At 46.3% G+C, this 15,834-nt stretch overlaps 1 long non-coding RNA gene across 1 annotated transcript; it reads left to right on the top strand.

Moving 5' to 3' along the window:
- Window positions 1–688: 688 nt before the first annotated feature.
- Window positions 689–2,996, top strand: LOC147983259 (uncharacterized). The gene is made up of 3 exons (XR_015614949.1): window positions 689–1,078; window positions 1,910–1,965; window positions 2,638–2,996. It is a non-coding gene; the product is annotated as an uncharacterized LOC147983259 (long non-coding RNA).
- Window positions 2,997–15,834: the final 12,838 nt, after the last annotated feature.

Genomic DNA, 15,834 nt, shown 5'->3' with positions numbered 1-15,834 from the left:
TACACTTGACACCCATGCTCGCATTTTCTTAAAAATATTTTTGGCCTTCCAGCGATGTGCATTGAGTGGGAGGAGACGTCCCCGTCAACTACGAGGTTGTATGTGTAAACTTTGTTAACCTCAAGATGATTTGTCAGCTCACTCTCTCACCGGCCGATCCATCCCGTCTCCGGTGGCCTTAGGGCCATGGAGATGGAATGGATCTTGGCCCTTGCCGGTGGGAGGGCTCTGTTTTTAGATCTTTTTTCGAGTTTTATTAGGGTTTATGTCCTGCTCAGGAAGATAAGACAGCGGCGGCTCCATGAAGATGAAATAAATGTCTCCCCTCCTAGCCCCCGTTCCGGTGATGCGTCTAGCATTATCGGTGGGCGTGTGAAGGTGTGTCTCTGGCGGATCTATCTTTGATGGATTTGCTCAGATCTATTCATCGTTCGTCTTCGTTGGTGTGTCTTCAGATTGGATCCTTTTGATCTGCATTATTCATCTGCGGCGGTTGCTGTTCTGGTGCTTGTAGTCGTCGCTAGGTGGTCTACAGATTTTGATGTAATTTTTACTATTTCTAATGTTTGTTGTACTACCATGATTGAAGATGAATAGTTTGTACCGTGTTAAAAAAACAGACATGGCATATTTCATGCTAGGCTTTTCTGCGTGCGTTCATATCGTTTCAGCGGGGGCTGATCGATTGCGCTGATGTATCCTGTGCGAGCGAAAAAACGTTCACGCTAGGCTTTTCTGCAACGAACTTTTTGACGGACGCATCTTGGCCTCGATCATATTCAAGCTAGGCTTTTCTGCAACGAAAATTAGCAACCCGAAGACACACCCAGCGCGTTGCCGCCGCAGCGACTCGAGATCGAGAGGCGGAGGCCGTCGCGACCGGAGATCCCCAATCGGCGTCGTCGCTGCCGCATCGTCCTCCAGCGCTCAATTGGAGCGCACCGTGCGCACGGGACAATTTCGGCCATTGCGATGCTCCGATCTGCTGTTGGACTCGCTCTCCGGCAGTCGGCGCCGGCCGCTCGCTTCTGCGGCAAGGTCGGCCGCCGCAACCCTGCATCCAACATCACCACGAGCGGTAGGTACCTGCCGATAATCAAGATGAATCTTTTTATCCCACAATTGATGACGAGTTATGGTGTGGCTTAGGGTTTGACCGATGATTTTCAGCGTAATTCGGCTTGCCCTTATGCTTCTGTCACTGTCAATTAGGGTTACCGATGACGCGTCATTAATTTTCTTCGCATAATTCCTTCCATAACAATGAACCATTGTCAAGTCTGAAACCAGGAGTTAGTTTGGGTGAATCTACCTAGGGTTAGGGTGACTGAGCGGCATGGACATTTGCTGATTGGGGAGAGCGTTGGTCTGCATAAATATAAATCAAAAGCATTCATGTTTGGGATCAGAGGAGATCTTGTATGCTCTATAAGGCTGCTGTATTTGCTCTATATGTACCTCTATAAACATTCCTGTTTGCTCGTTGTATTTGTTCCCCTTTTCATGTATGAAACTACTTGTATTTGGTTAGGAGTAGACAGTCTGTCCTCTTTGCTCAGCCATCACATGATTAGATTCTTTTTGCGGTATGTTAATATCTCAGCCCTGTTACGTTGTCGGCTACAAGAAAGTTCCAGACTAGAATTGTTTCTACGTTTACAGATGAGCTGTGCATCTAGTTTGAGTTGTTCAAAGGAAAAGTTTCCTTTTGGTTTCATGTCCAGTGCAAAAGTTATCTTCCGGTCTTGTTTACTATTGAAATTTATCCGACCAGCGAAAATAGCTCACTATGAGGAGCTTTGGGTTAATATATGGTTTTTGTTGGTCTGTGCTATATTGTACGTATGCCTTCTCTTGCTTACATTTCAGCAAAACAAGTTTGATAATTTTATTCAACTCTGATTTGCAGCGGAATTATGACGCTAGCAGGAGGTTTGAATTCAGCAAGGAAGACTTTGCCGGCTGGTACGTACATCATCCTTCTCTATCTACTTTGAGGCGGGCGTTTGGTTATAGGAGCAGTGGTTGACAGCTCACGGGTTTTGTGGATAGTTGTTAGATATTTGAAAGTAAGGTTTTGTTGTGCTCTTGTTTGGTGGGCGCAGGAAGGAATTTGTTAGAGTTAGGCGCACAACCATTTCATGGTTTTAGAGATAATTTACTGGAATTCATGAGTACAAGCAAGGAAATACATAGGTAAAGTGCTTTCAGGGAGAGGCGTAGGAAATCCAATATTTCTGTTAACTGATCTCTCTGTCCGGCTGCTTGGTTTGCTCATATAGGCCACCACTTCAGCATATACATCATATCAGAAAGCTGGCGCCATTCCAATTTATGTATGATGTAGTCAATATTCTCAACACTTATCTTAATTTGGGAGTAAGAGAGATACATATTTGTCACTTTAGCCATTTTCATTTTGCTGTCATTTTATCCTTATGTTCATATAATCATATTTATTTCTGGATTTGCCAAGATTTGCATACGTACTTGATGTATTGGAGGGGACTGAAGGCATAGGGCCCCTTTTGAGTTTCAACGTGTTTCCAGTATGAGGGACCATGTTAAAATTTGCCTTCCAGTATATTCTTTTGCTCATATAGTTATTTCTGATTGATGTATCTTCACTCTTCACAGCACCGGTGTGGAATTTATGATTGGCGCCTTTGCCTGCGGCGTAGCACTTCTGTTTAGGCACTATACGACTCCTCCCTACGAAAAGGAATCGAGGTACAATACGGCAAGTTGTGAAACAAAATCCACTTCTGATACTTGTCAGCATGGACAACATGGACTAGAGAAAATGGAATAGGGAGCAGCATCTCTAAAGGAAAGAGCATGTCTAACTAGTCTCATGTCTTACCTGTATAAGTTCTTGGGTGGGAGATCTACAATTTAGTCTGTTGCATTGTATTATATACATGAGAAGATGCCTAATGACAAAAGTGAAGTCCCTTGTGGCCTTGTCGACTTTCTGCATGTATCTGCCTTTTCGCCTTCTTTGACTATGCCCGCTACTGTAGATATGACAAAAGATGTAAGAAAGTGAAGATTGATTTCCAAATGAGTTCACCTCCTTTTGAAATGCTAGTTGGTTAAACTGGCCCGGACTCTGGAGATACTTGGACCGCTTTGCGGCCTCACTTACTCAATATTCATGGCCTGACTAATTAATGCTCAGTTCAACCAGGCTTAACTTGTTTAGTATCATTTTTTTTGTTGTGAATAACTTGTTTAGTATCATTGGTAGGGGAGCATTTGATGTGATTGAGTCGGGATTAGGACAGCTGAATCAGCTTAATCCTTCCTTTGCATGAGGGAGCATAATGTGTGAAGTCATCTTTAGATCAGGAACTTCGCTTTTCTGGGCTGGAAATTGAAGTTTGTATGTATGTTTTCCTGAGTTGTTGCAGCAGGCAAGTAGAACATGGTGTACATACTGGAGTGAGGGAGTATGTGTGGCTTTGGGAGGAACCAGCCCCATAGTGTTCAGTTCGCCAACTTATACTATCTTACCTTTCAGTAATAGAAGAGTAAATAGCATAAAGCTACTACTTTACAGGCTAGGGTTCCAAAAAACTATCAATTTTTATTTTTTCTCAGATAACTATCAGGCGAGCGGTCGGCTGTTTCAAAAAACCCAAAACATTAGTTGCTAGCGATTTAAACTGTTTTATGACAGGTCGGGCCCACCCCTAAACACTCCGTTTGTTTGACCGTTTTTTTTACTATTACCTTACATGTGGGACCCACATGTAAGTTGTCTCTTCTTCCTCTATCTTCTTTTCACTCCTCTGGCTCTTTTTTCTTCCTCACCTTGCCCAACTACCCCCACTCGCCGACGGCCACCTCCACCATCCGTCTCGCGCTAAGACAAGGACGACGGCAGGAACGAAGGCCGCGCGGAGGAGCAGCTGCAGCGCAGGAGCATGGGTCGCTGCCATCCGTGCGCCATGGCCAGGAGCGCGCCCGCGGCGCCGAGGAGCAAGGGTCGCCGCCAACTGCGCGAAGGAGAATGGGCCGCAACCAGCTGGGGCAAGGAGCACGGGGCGGCACCAGCCGCGCCATGGCCCAGGGGCTCAGTCGCCGCGCCATGGTCAGGGGCTCAGCCGCCGCGCCAAGGAGCACGGGCCACTGCGCGCCATGGCCAGGAGCAGCGGCAGCGGTTGGCGGGGAACCCAGCCAGGTCTGTCGCCCGGCTCGTGCCGAGCAACGCGGCGGCCGAGCCGCCTCGTTTCGCCTTGCCGGCGAGCTACCGGAGTCGTCTGTGGGCGAGTTATATATCCTCAAGGGCCCGATTGCTTTTCTTGAAAACATCCAGGGACCCGATTGCTTTTTCTAAAAACATCCAGAGACCCGATTGCTTTTTTTTGAGAACTTGCAGGGGTTGTCTATAAATGTGTAAAAGAACATATTTTTATATTAGGATATGACAAAGGGACACTGACATGCGGACCTCACATGTAAGGTAATGGTCAAACAAATGGTCAAACTAACGGTTTTCTTACATGCGGGTCCCAACTGTCATAATCGCGATCATTTTTAAAGCACTCTGTGATTAGGGTTTTTTGAAACAACCAACCGTTCATTTGGTAGTTATCTGAGAAAAATTAAAAACCGGTAGATTTTTGGAACCCTAGCCTGTAAAGTAGTAGTTTTATGCTATTTACTCGTAATAGAAGCATAACTGTAGCTCAGGTTCTCAATGATGCACTGTTGGGGTTGCTGGTTTGTGTTCATTGGGGTGATAAGGATAACTTAGTAGTGGCAGCTACGAATAGGTTTGTGCGCGTGCTTCTGTCACTAGTAGAAAAAGGGGGCTTTGGTCCAGGCCGGGTAACCCCATTAGTCCCGGTTCAGTCCAGAACCGGGACCAATGGGTGCATTAGTCTCGGTTCGTGCGGCTAAGACATTAGTCTCGGTTCACCTGGGCCCTTTAGTCCTGGTTCATGCCACGAACCGGGACTAAAGGGTGCCATGCCCATTAGTCCCTGTTGGTGACACCGACCGGTACTAAAGGTCTAACCTTTAGTACCGATTGGTGCCACCAACCGGGACTTATGGCCTTTGAGGCATTAGTACCGGTTCATGGCACGAACCGGTACTAAAGGTTCAATTTTCAAACCCCCCCCCCCCCCCCCCCGTGTACCGCCTTTTCAGTTTTAGAAAAAACAAAAGAAAATGATGGGAATGTCAAAAAAATAAAATAAAATAAGTTTCCCATGTGATATGTGGTCTAGTTGTTGGGAAAATTTACAAATATGAATTTCGACTTTATTTATAAAATCTCTCTGGAATTTGTAAAATGGGTATAACTTTTGCATATGAACTCGGATTAAAAAGTTTTTTATATGAAAAATGGGCATAACTACGGCCTGTTTGCAAATTTCTAGAATCCTCAAATTCCAAAAGGAAAAAAAGTTATGCTCAAATTTTAGTTTTTTTAATTTTCATTAAATCTGGTCAAACTATGGTCAAACTACTTATTCAAGAAGTATTAGTGTTACTAAATAATTATTCAAGAATATTAGTGTTATTAAATAATTATTTCAGTTTTTTTGAATTTTGGTCAAATCTGGTCAAACTATGGTCAAACTATGATCAAACAATGGTCAAACTACTTATTCAAGAAATATTAGTGTTACTAAATAATTATTGTTTTTTAGAACAATAGTTTCAAACTCAAACAGTGAAATGTGTGACTTCATGCTCAAGCTAAAATCCTGAGGGTTAATAGGATTAACATCTTACTATTGTTAGGAAAACAACGAGTGCAGACTTGGAAACGAGGGAGAATAGAACCTGAAAGTTAAGCATGCTCAGGCTGGGGGAGTGGGAGGATAGGCGACCGTCCGGAAAGTTAGGTGATTTGAAATGATGAGGGGTGATTAGAGATTAAATTGAGCAGTGATGAGAGGGGTAATTAGAGATTAAAGGTTAAAATAAATCAGAAATTTGAAAATAAAAAAATTTCAAAAAAAAATTAAAAAAAATCAGAAAATTACCTTTAGTACCGGTTGGTGTTATAATTCAGAGCATTAGTACCGACCCTTTAGTCCCGGTTCAAGAACCGGGACTAAAGACCCTTATAAACCGGGACTGCAGGCATTTTTTCTACTAGTATGTGCCTTTAGAACATCACAGAAACAGAGAGGCGTTGGTCCACGGTGTGGGTGACACCTACACCGACGTCGGGCTCGGCCTGCATTGCACATCGTGCCAGTATACCTTGATGCGCGTCATTGCCTCACACCGATGCAGCCGAAGCAGAAAGGAAGACTAGGAAGAGCGCAACGGGCGGCCATGGCTGTTAGGGGGGGGGGGGGGTGTGTGCACTATTCATCAAATTTCTTTGGAACCATTAAATTGGAAATCAGCGGCCGCCGTTCATCTTCTTCCTCCGTTAATCTTTTACTGTAAAAACCTATAATAAGAACTATGAAATAAAAATACAAACTGATTTTTTTCTAAGAAAAATGAATTAGTGGCATGGGTTATAAAATCCTTGCAGAAGATTTTTTTTTTACCCAGATAGGGTGTCTTATCTCGAAAATCCTGAATCGAGGACGAGATCCACAGAGGCCAATTTATTTATAAAAAAAATCAAAATTCATACTTTTCAATTTTAAAAAAATTGAAATAAAATAAACACATACCTAGAGGCATATTGTACATGTGTTTGAATTTTCATGAAGCACATTAAAATGAGGGTGTGCGAAAAATAAACATGTACCTTTTTAGCACAAGTACGGTTCATAGCTCAAAGTCTATGATTAGTTTTTTTGTACATGTCGCAATTGAAGGTATTTCATGTTCAAATTTTACACACACATACATTACATCCTTATATACATGTATAAATTTTTTCAGATTTGCTTGAAACTTTTCAAAATTCTGGCCTCCATTGAGCTGGTCTCCAAAAGGACGTACTCGTGTTATCCCTCATATATTACTTATTTCTGTATTCCATATCTTACCAAGATAGGGTGTCACCATTCATGAGCCATTGTGGCCACTAGTTAATAGCTACTAACTTGAGATATTCATCTAAGAATAGTATATGCAGAAGACATGCCACTGGATATAAAAAACCTGGTACTTACTTTCCATATTGTAAAAAGTGGAAGACCAACTGAACCTTCAAACTATTCAATGAACCAATAAATCATGCAAGCCAAAGAGACCACTTAAACCATGAAGTTCTCTATTCTTTATCCGTAATGGAAATTGTGCAAGAAAATAAGATTAAAAATATAAAACCTCAACCTCTAATTCTAGATGGAACTTCTTATGCTTTCCTGTGTACCATGGTCCATGCTTGTCTGCTTGTAGACCCTCTGTTTGTCTCTTCTGGGGACATCTTCAAATTCATATTTATCTAAGCATATGATTGAATATCTTTTTTGTCTCAAAAATAAATATTGTGCATTCTGAAAAAAAAAATCTGCAAGTCGAAAGGAAGAGGAAGGAGCATCTGAGAACAATAGTCATGGGAGGCATTGGGAAAATGTGAAACAAATCACAACCTCTATTTCTAAAGGGATGACCTTTTTTTTCTTTCCTCCATGTTCCCATGTCCACCGCTCTTAGGGCATCTCCGGCCGTTGGCCCCCCAGGGGGCGCCAAAAACCGCCGCCTGGGGGTGAGCCGACGCAAAAATTGGGCCTGGGGGCGAGTTGGTCCCCAGTCGCCGGCCCCAGGGCCGTCCCCAGGCACGTTTTAAAATAAAAGAAGTTCGGCGAAGTTCGGCTTAAACACGATAAAATTCGGCCAAACACGATAAATTTCGGCACATTTCGGCGAAGTTCGCGGATTTTCATTACATAGCACATATACATAAACTAATCTAATGGAAAAACTGGCTGAAGTCGCCGCCATCGTCGTCGTCGGCCTTCTCCTCCTTGACGCGGGCGCCCCTGCTGGACCCCTGCCCGGCGTCGCCATGGCGGACTGGTGGCGGCGCATCGTCGTCGTCGTCGTCGCTGTCGCAGATGACGACGACTCCGCCTTCGTCGCGGCCGCGTCGACGCTCCGCGAAGCGAAGCAGGGCGGCGCGCTGGCGCTCCTTCGCCTTCTCCAGGCGCTCCTTCTCCATCGCTATGGCGTCCCTGGGCGCCCATTCCAGGGCCGCGTCGTCGTCGTCGAGCTCCGTCGTCACCGGCGCGGCCGGCTCCTTCTTCACCGGCGCGAGCCCCGGCTCCGTCTTCACCGGCACGAGCCCCGGCTCCGTCTTCACCGGCGCGAGCCCCGGCTCTGTCTTTGGCTTGACGAAGCGCGGAGGAGGAGCCGACGAGTAGGCGCGCCGGCCGCCCTCGTTGATGACGATGCTGGCGCTGCGAGTGCGCCGGCCGAGCGGCGTCTCCGCCGCGGGCTCGGCCTTGACGCCGAGCAGGGCCGGAGTGCCGGAGGAGTGCGATGAAGATCGGGAGGAGGAAGAAGAGGAGGAGGACCCGAACCTCCTTGGCGCCCATGGCCCGGCGCGTTGGTGCTGCACCGGGGCGGCCGCCCTCGCCGGGTACGCCAACGGCGGGTCGTTGCCGCCCTCGAGTGTGCGGCCGGGGACGCCCCACCACCGGTGGCGCCCCTCGCTGTTCTGTCGGCCGCCGACCATCAGCGCGCCGTTGGTGGACGCCAAGCGCTGCTGCTGGCGGCGCTCGAAATACGCTGCCCAAGCCGCGTGGTTGTCGGCGGCGTACTGGGGGAGGGAGAGTTGGGCGTCGGTGAGGGAGGCGCGCACGACCTCGACTTCCTCGGCGAAGTACTTCGGCTTCGCCAAGGCGTCGGACAACGGGGGAATGGGCACTCCCCCGGTGCTGAGCCTCCACCCCGTCGGCCCGGCGCGCATGTCCGGCGGCGCCGGGATGTTCACCTGGAACAGGAGCCAGGACTCTTGTTCGCGGAGGGAACGGCGGCCGAAGCCGTTCGCCGCCGCCTCGTCTCCGGGGTAGCGTTCCGCCATGGCGATGGGCTCGGGAGAGGTAGAGAGATAGAGGGAGGGGCTGGGCGGCGGCGCTCGGGAGAGGTAGGGAGAGGGAGGAGCTGGGCGGTGGCGAGGGGCAGGGCTGGTGTGGGCACAGGCGAGTGCAGACCACCGGCTATATAGCCGCGCCGCACCCGTGTGTACGCGTGCGAGGGAGGGGAGGCGTCGGCGTATCGTCCCGTGACGCGCCGCCCGTGAGGAATCAATGGCAAGGCTGACCGGCGGCAGCCTTGCCATTGATTCCCCATGGGAAACGAGGCCGTTGGGGGAAGACGAGGCGCCGTATCGCTGACGCGGCGGGCCCGCGGCTGTTTCGCGCCAAAACAGTTCGCCCCGATGCCCCCGGGCGCCCCCCAGCGCGCCGGGTTCGGCCTGGGTCCGCCGGCGCTGTTTTCGGCCCAGGCCGGCAAAAATCAGGCTCCTGGGGGCGTGACTGGGCCGTTTTTTTTGGCGCCGGCACGAAAAAATCGTCTGAGGAGGCCTTCCTGGGGGCGCGGCTGGAGATGCCCTTAGACCCTCTTTTCTTCCTATTCCTGGCTTACTCATGATATTAGAAGAGAGATTGAGCTCTAGACTTCCCTCCTCTACGCCGCAGAGGTATCCTATGAGTAAAGAAACTAAATAGTGCACCTACACCATGGTACAATATAGACCATAGTATTAAATGATAGTGTGGACAATAAATATCAATCTTAAATAGTCTAAATCCGGGTGGTGCATTTAAAAGAAGGGTAAGGAAAGTAATTCACTCTCGGCGATTCTTGTCCGGAGTGAGTAGGGAGGTGGAGAACAACATCACATATCTGCACATATGTCCACAAGTATCACACTATTCACAACTTGGTTGACTAGCGAACCTTGTACAAGGAATTTCAATCTAATCAAGAGCGAGTACAGTTAATCGATATTGTTACTTTCCAATTGAAATAATTAATAAAATCATGTACCCCATGTGTTTACTATAGGGAACCATATTACCAATTAAAACTTAACAAGCAAATCATGGGTCGATTCAGCGTCACTGCTCAACATCATTAATATTGACTACCACTAGTTGTAAAGTCTCCTTTCTACTTCTTCCTAAGGGGTTACCGGTTGGATGCCCAATGGATGGTTAAAATTGACATCGGATTAACAAGAACACACAGTTGCTGCTATATTTCACACTAATGATACTATTTGCAGTTTCTTAGTCAGGATCTGAGGAACCTTTCGTTCGAGATACACACTCTGAATGGTGACTGTATTTAATAGCTAGTAAATGATTTCTAAGATAGGTTTCAATTCAAATAAAATATGTACAGAGCAAACCAAATCTAAAGGAACTTATCAAACGTTATTGTCAACAAGATGTTGCACATCATGATAGATAACAACAAGGATCGTGGAGGCAAGAGGCAAAATGACGAGACGTCGGCGGCTCTTTTGCCGTACCTACACCCTGGACACGTGAAGTGGATTCTTTTTGGTGCATCTGGTAGCTAGGCACAACCACGCCTATCAGTACCGGCGCCTGATTTATTTTTTGAAAAGGAGGTTGAAACCCCCGGCCTCTGTATCATTGTGATGCACACATCCATTCTTATCAATTATAAAAAAGGGTACAAAAATAATACAACCACTACAAAACCATTACAAGATATATGGAATAACATCTATGAATAAATTGACTACTTCCACAAAAATGCCTTCAGGAACGTCCTTGCATCATTAGTGCCTCATCCGACCAGAGACGACTTGGACTAGGATTTTCATCCAAATTGCCAAGAGTAGCCAATTAAGACCAGCAAACAAGCAGTCAACACCTTCAACAAGGTAATGACGCACATTTGTCACTGCTAAGCCCAACTAAAAAAAAAGTCAGGACAAGAGCTTTCGCCCTGGACATGAAGTGTTGTTTCAGTTAACATATGAAAGCTGGATCGTTTGATAGTCACATCCGCCATTACTCCATGATAGCACTAGAAGATTGGTGGGACCACTTCCCACTTTAGAACACCTCTCCGGCCGAGGCCCGCCCAAGTACTGACCACTGCAACTCCACACCGCCTCAAGTCAAACTGCAGCATCTACCCTGCAATCATAGCCGCTGCTCCGTTGGTAGATGTCTAAAATTGTTGTTTGTGCCATAAACCTCCTCGTGTGATGGCCACTGCCCTGACAACGGGCAGAATTTTCCGGGTACGTGGTTTTCCATGTTCTGATGATAATGATCAGCACAACATAACCATGGTAAAGTTCCTTTGTAGCTCAGGCTACATAGAACCTCTTATCCTCAACCCTCCAGCCTTGCTTTGAGATCTGTACTCTTCAATTAACTAACAACAACAAGATTTCTCTTTTTTGTTTCTCGAAAATGAAACAACATATGAACTTCAAATTTAAAAATGTGGTGCACCAGGGCGGCAGAGATGAGATCATTGGGGACAAGGACGTACCCTGGGATGCCAAGCTCGACAATGAGGGTCAGAGCCGTAGAGCAAAATCAGGCATCTGCTCGGCGGCCACAGCAGAGGAGGGTGTGAAATCGTAGGAGAGAATCGTGGATGAGTTGGAAAGCCACGGTCTCCATATGAGGGCAGGAAGAGAGGAGCCAGGCAGATGGAATCACGTCACTATGATAGTGTGGAGACAATGCATGGGATGGTGGGATAGTAAACTAGATGATACCCCGCGCGTTGCTGCGGGATTTTTTTAGCACGCAATGGTATAAGTTAAATTCAATAAATTGTGGTACAAATATTTAATAGTAGTAATAACCAAAAAATAGATAGTAGTAATAAAGAAGTTATATTTTTGCAAGGAAGAAAGAAAATTCAGTACAAATGGAAATAAACCAATGGAGGAAAATTCATGACAAAAGAAATTGAAACATGTCTTAGTTAGATTGCTTAACATTTCTTGGTTAGAGGAGGCAAGAATTTCACATATTTTTCTTGAGTATACCAATTAGACTCGTAGCTAAGTTTGTATGATATGCATGTATCTCTTAGCTAGGGTCCATTGGCTACGTAGCTTAGGGTAATTAGCAAGGTACCAGCGACGACATACACATACGCGTAATAGTAGTGGCATGCAAGCAAGCGCAGCGCTCTCGCTGGTGAGGCTGCCGGAGATCGTTGTGTTGGAGATCCTGGCAAGCGTTGAGACCTCTTACGCCGCTGCGCGCAAGTGCTGACGCGCCCTTGCCATGGAGGCGTCCTTCCTTCTCTGCCGCTGGCTAGGGGGCGCCTGCCAATGCTCCTCCCTTTCGGCTTCCTCGTCCGGGAGCAGCACCACGGTTGGGAAGGTCCGCCTGGCTCGAGCTTCGTCCACGCGCCGCTGTAGGTGCTCTTCCCCGGCCGTTCCTTGATCGGCTCCTTCGTCCAGGCCTCGCCAGCCTCTTCGACGACCACGTCATGCATGCCACTCGTGTCAGCGTCCTCCTCGAGTGCTTCGGCGGCGGCGATGAGTCGGAGCCTGGCGTCTACGGCCGCCCCGTCTGCAAAGTGCTCTCCGACGCCTGCCACATACTCAAGGAGAAAAGAACAGGTGTGTCGGTGTTTTTCCTTTCCGCTAGGCCTGGTTCTTCCACTTCTTGGGCAGGAGTGTGCGCATGCCTGTACCGGACACCGGCAGAACCTCGGCAGGAAGACAACGGGGACTACGGAACACACGAAAAAAAAAGCTCGGGTCAGCGGCACACCAGATAAACGTCGCGGTGCTTGGCTGCAATTGGGAAGAACAAATCCGACCACCACGAGCTTGAGGCCGCCTACATCGGCAAGGATTAAGCGACAGTTGTCAGTTAGGTGTGAAGGTCCCCGGGAGCTTCCCAGGATGATGGACGCAAACAACTCGACGCACATGGGGCAGCGGGCGCTCGGCTCGAACAGGTTGATCCACAGTTATATCAAGGAGAGATTGGAAGAGGAGAAGACATGCTTCCAATGGAAGGGGAAATGACTCCAATAAACACACGTAATGGTCGGTATTAAAATGGTTGCATTGATAGACGCCTAGTGGCCAACGTGGATGCATGGGAAAGATCGTTCCTATTCTGCCGATGGAGAGAAAAATCGGTTCACGCCTGAGAGATAAAGAGAGCTCAGATGGAATGCATGAGTGGGTGAAAAATTGCTGACATGGTACAAAGCTGAGGTGGATAACCTGCATGTTGAGAGAATGCCTTGTAGTGGAGAGCAACTTCTTAAGAATGGTAGATTATTATTACTAGTCTGAGTTTGTGCTCCACACATAGCTAAAATGAAATTATCTATGGAGATGTCTCTCCAGCGGATTTCACCAAACTTGGTCGGTGTTTGTCTTTGACGCATCCGTGTTGAGCCGGTTTTCGTTCATCTACATTGGCGTGTTTACATGTCTTCAGAGGATCTCATCAGTGACGGTTGTTATTCTGGTGCACTGATCCAGTGTGGTCTTAGCAAGACGATTTTCCCAACTGTCTAGTACAACAAGCTTTCCCTGGTTCCGGTGAGGGAGGGACGATGACCGCGCAGCGCCTTCGGCTCGCTCTAGTGGTTGTAGTTGTCGCTAGTTGGTCTGCGGACCTAGATGTAATTTATGTTACTTCTACTTTTTTTTTGTACTAACATGATTTATGAATATATCAAAAGTTTTTTTAAGGGAAAATAGATCAAAAACGTTTTCCTACTAGTATATGACAAAAAAGAGAGACTGGACGTCTTCTCTCCCAAAGACAAAAGAACGATTTCGTAGTATAGGGCCCTATGAAGTCAACCGATGTACGATGCCACAGTGCTGATGTCATACGATAATCAATTAATACATGTATCGCACACTATCATTTTTTTTTGTAAGTTTTGGTTCTGAACTAAACAGACAAATTCTTTTGCATAAGACGACAAAGACTGATTTTGGAGAAGGCATGAGTGAATGCACTGTGCACAAAGACTGACTTGTTCACTGAGCCACTTGGGGATCATTCAATGACAACATCTTGACCAGTTCGACACAATTCTAGTAAACTCTGAGAGAAAGGCCAGCATAATTTCAGATTTGAAAATGTTCATCAATCAAAAGGTGTAGCTACACACTTAGGTTGTGTTTAGTTCGGAAACGAAGTGGAATGGAATGTCATGGTTCCATTCCACTAGAATGTGTCAGTTCAGTCTTTGTGTTTGGTAGTGGCAATTTGAAGGAATAGAATGGTTATATTTGATGTTTGGTTTAAGAGACGGACGGAATGGGTTTATTCATCTCACCATGAAATGTATTGGATTTCAGTCAAACATAGGTAGATAAATATTCAATTGTACTATTTCAGAACTGTGGTGTAAGCATCAACGATTCATGAAACGTAAGTTTGAACACGGTGTGTCGAAACCAAATCACCGAGAAACGGAAAAGAAAGGAATCAGGTTCAAACAAAAGATCAACAACAACAACCAAATACCAAAGTCTACATCTGATTTGACTGCTACAAGAAAAAAATGCAGCATGCTAGTCCTATCTTTTTTTTTTGAAAAGGGAGACATCCCGGCCTCTGCATCGGAGAGATGCATACGGCCACCTTTATTAAACAAGCAAATAGGTTTAAGCACAAGTCTAAAAGTCTCCAACAAAGCTGCTCACAGAGAGCTAAGGAGCAAAACACAAAAGCCACAGTCGGCCGGCAAGAGAAAGACAGGAAAAGTAATTGCCTATCCTATTACATGACCGCCATCCAAACCGATTGAAAATATCCCGTGCTACCATCTCCCATCGGATAGATCCAGTAACCAAACGCTCCCTGGCCTCCGTCGGAGTGAGTAATGACCACATACGGATCAACGCAGTGGCCCGGGATATAACCTGCAAAAAATGAGTATTTGATATTCTGTTAAGACTAAATCATTTCTGCAGTTCTAGATAACCCATAATAATGTACATACTCCTACACGAATGTGTCTCGCTGTTTGGGGCTCAATCCCATCCAACCACGTTCCAAATAACGTGTTAATATTGTGTGGAGGAGTAATATTAAAGGCTATGTTAACTGATTGCCAAAGAATTTTTTCCATGGGACACTCGAGAAAGAGGTGCTTGATTGTTTCATCTCTGTCACAAAACCTACACCGACTGGATCCAGTCCAATTGCGTTTAATCAAGTTATCCTTAGTAAAAATGACTTGTTTATGCATAAACTACATGAACACTTTAACTCTCAAGGGAACTTTGACGTGCCAAACATGTTTCGACGTAGGAATAGAACTAGAACTAATAACACTCAAGTACATCGATTTGACCGTAATTTCTCCATTCCTAGTAAGTTTCCAACACAACTGGTCTGGACGTTGAGAAAGTTGAACCTCCATCAGTCTTCTCACAAGATGGAGCCAAACTTCCCAATGGTTACCGGCTAAAGCTCTCCTGAAGCTAATATGTAAAGGCGTGGACTAACATACCGTCTGAACGGTTGCATCTCTTCATTGAACAATGCTGCAGAGAGTAGGATACTGAATCACCAAAGGCGTATCCCCTAGCCAGGTATCCTCCCAGAATCTTGTAGAAGTACCGTTATCGATAACCACCTTGGTCCGGTTAAAGAAGAGCAATTTAACTCTCATCAGGCCTTTCCAGAAGGGCGAATCCATCGACCTCACTGTCACCTGGGATAAGGTCTTGGACTGAAGGTACTTATTACGCAGAATCTGAGCCCAAGTAGCCCCTATCTCTCGAGAAAGCTTATATAGCCATTTGCTGAGGAGACATTTGTTCTTTACCTCAAGATTTTCGATCCCAAGACCCCCTTGATCCTTCGGTCGACAAATAATGTCCCATCTAGCTAATCTATACTTTATCTTCAACTCATCACTTTGCCAGAAAAAGTGGGATCGATAGAAATCAAGTCT

Source organism: Triticum urartu, chromosome 2A, assembly GCF_056163025.1.
Source record: "Triticum urartu cultivar PI428250 chromosome 2A, HENAU_Tu73, whole genome shotgun sequence".
Taxonomy (NCBI): Eukaryota; Viridiplantae; Streptophyta; class Magnoliopsida; order Poales; family Poaceae; genus Triticum; species Triticum urartu.
The sequence above is the reverse complement of the archived record's forward strand: the minus strand, read 5'-3'. Positions and strand labels throughout refer to the sequence as shown.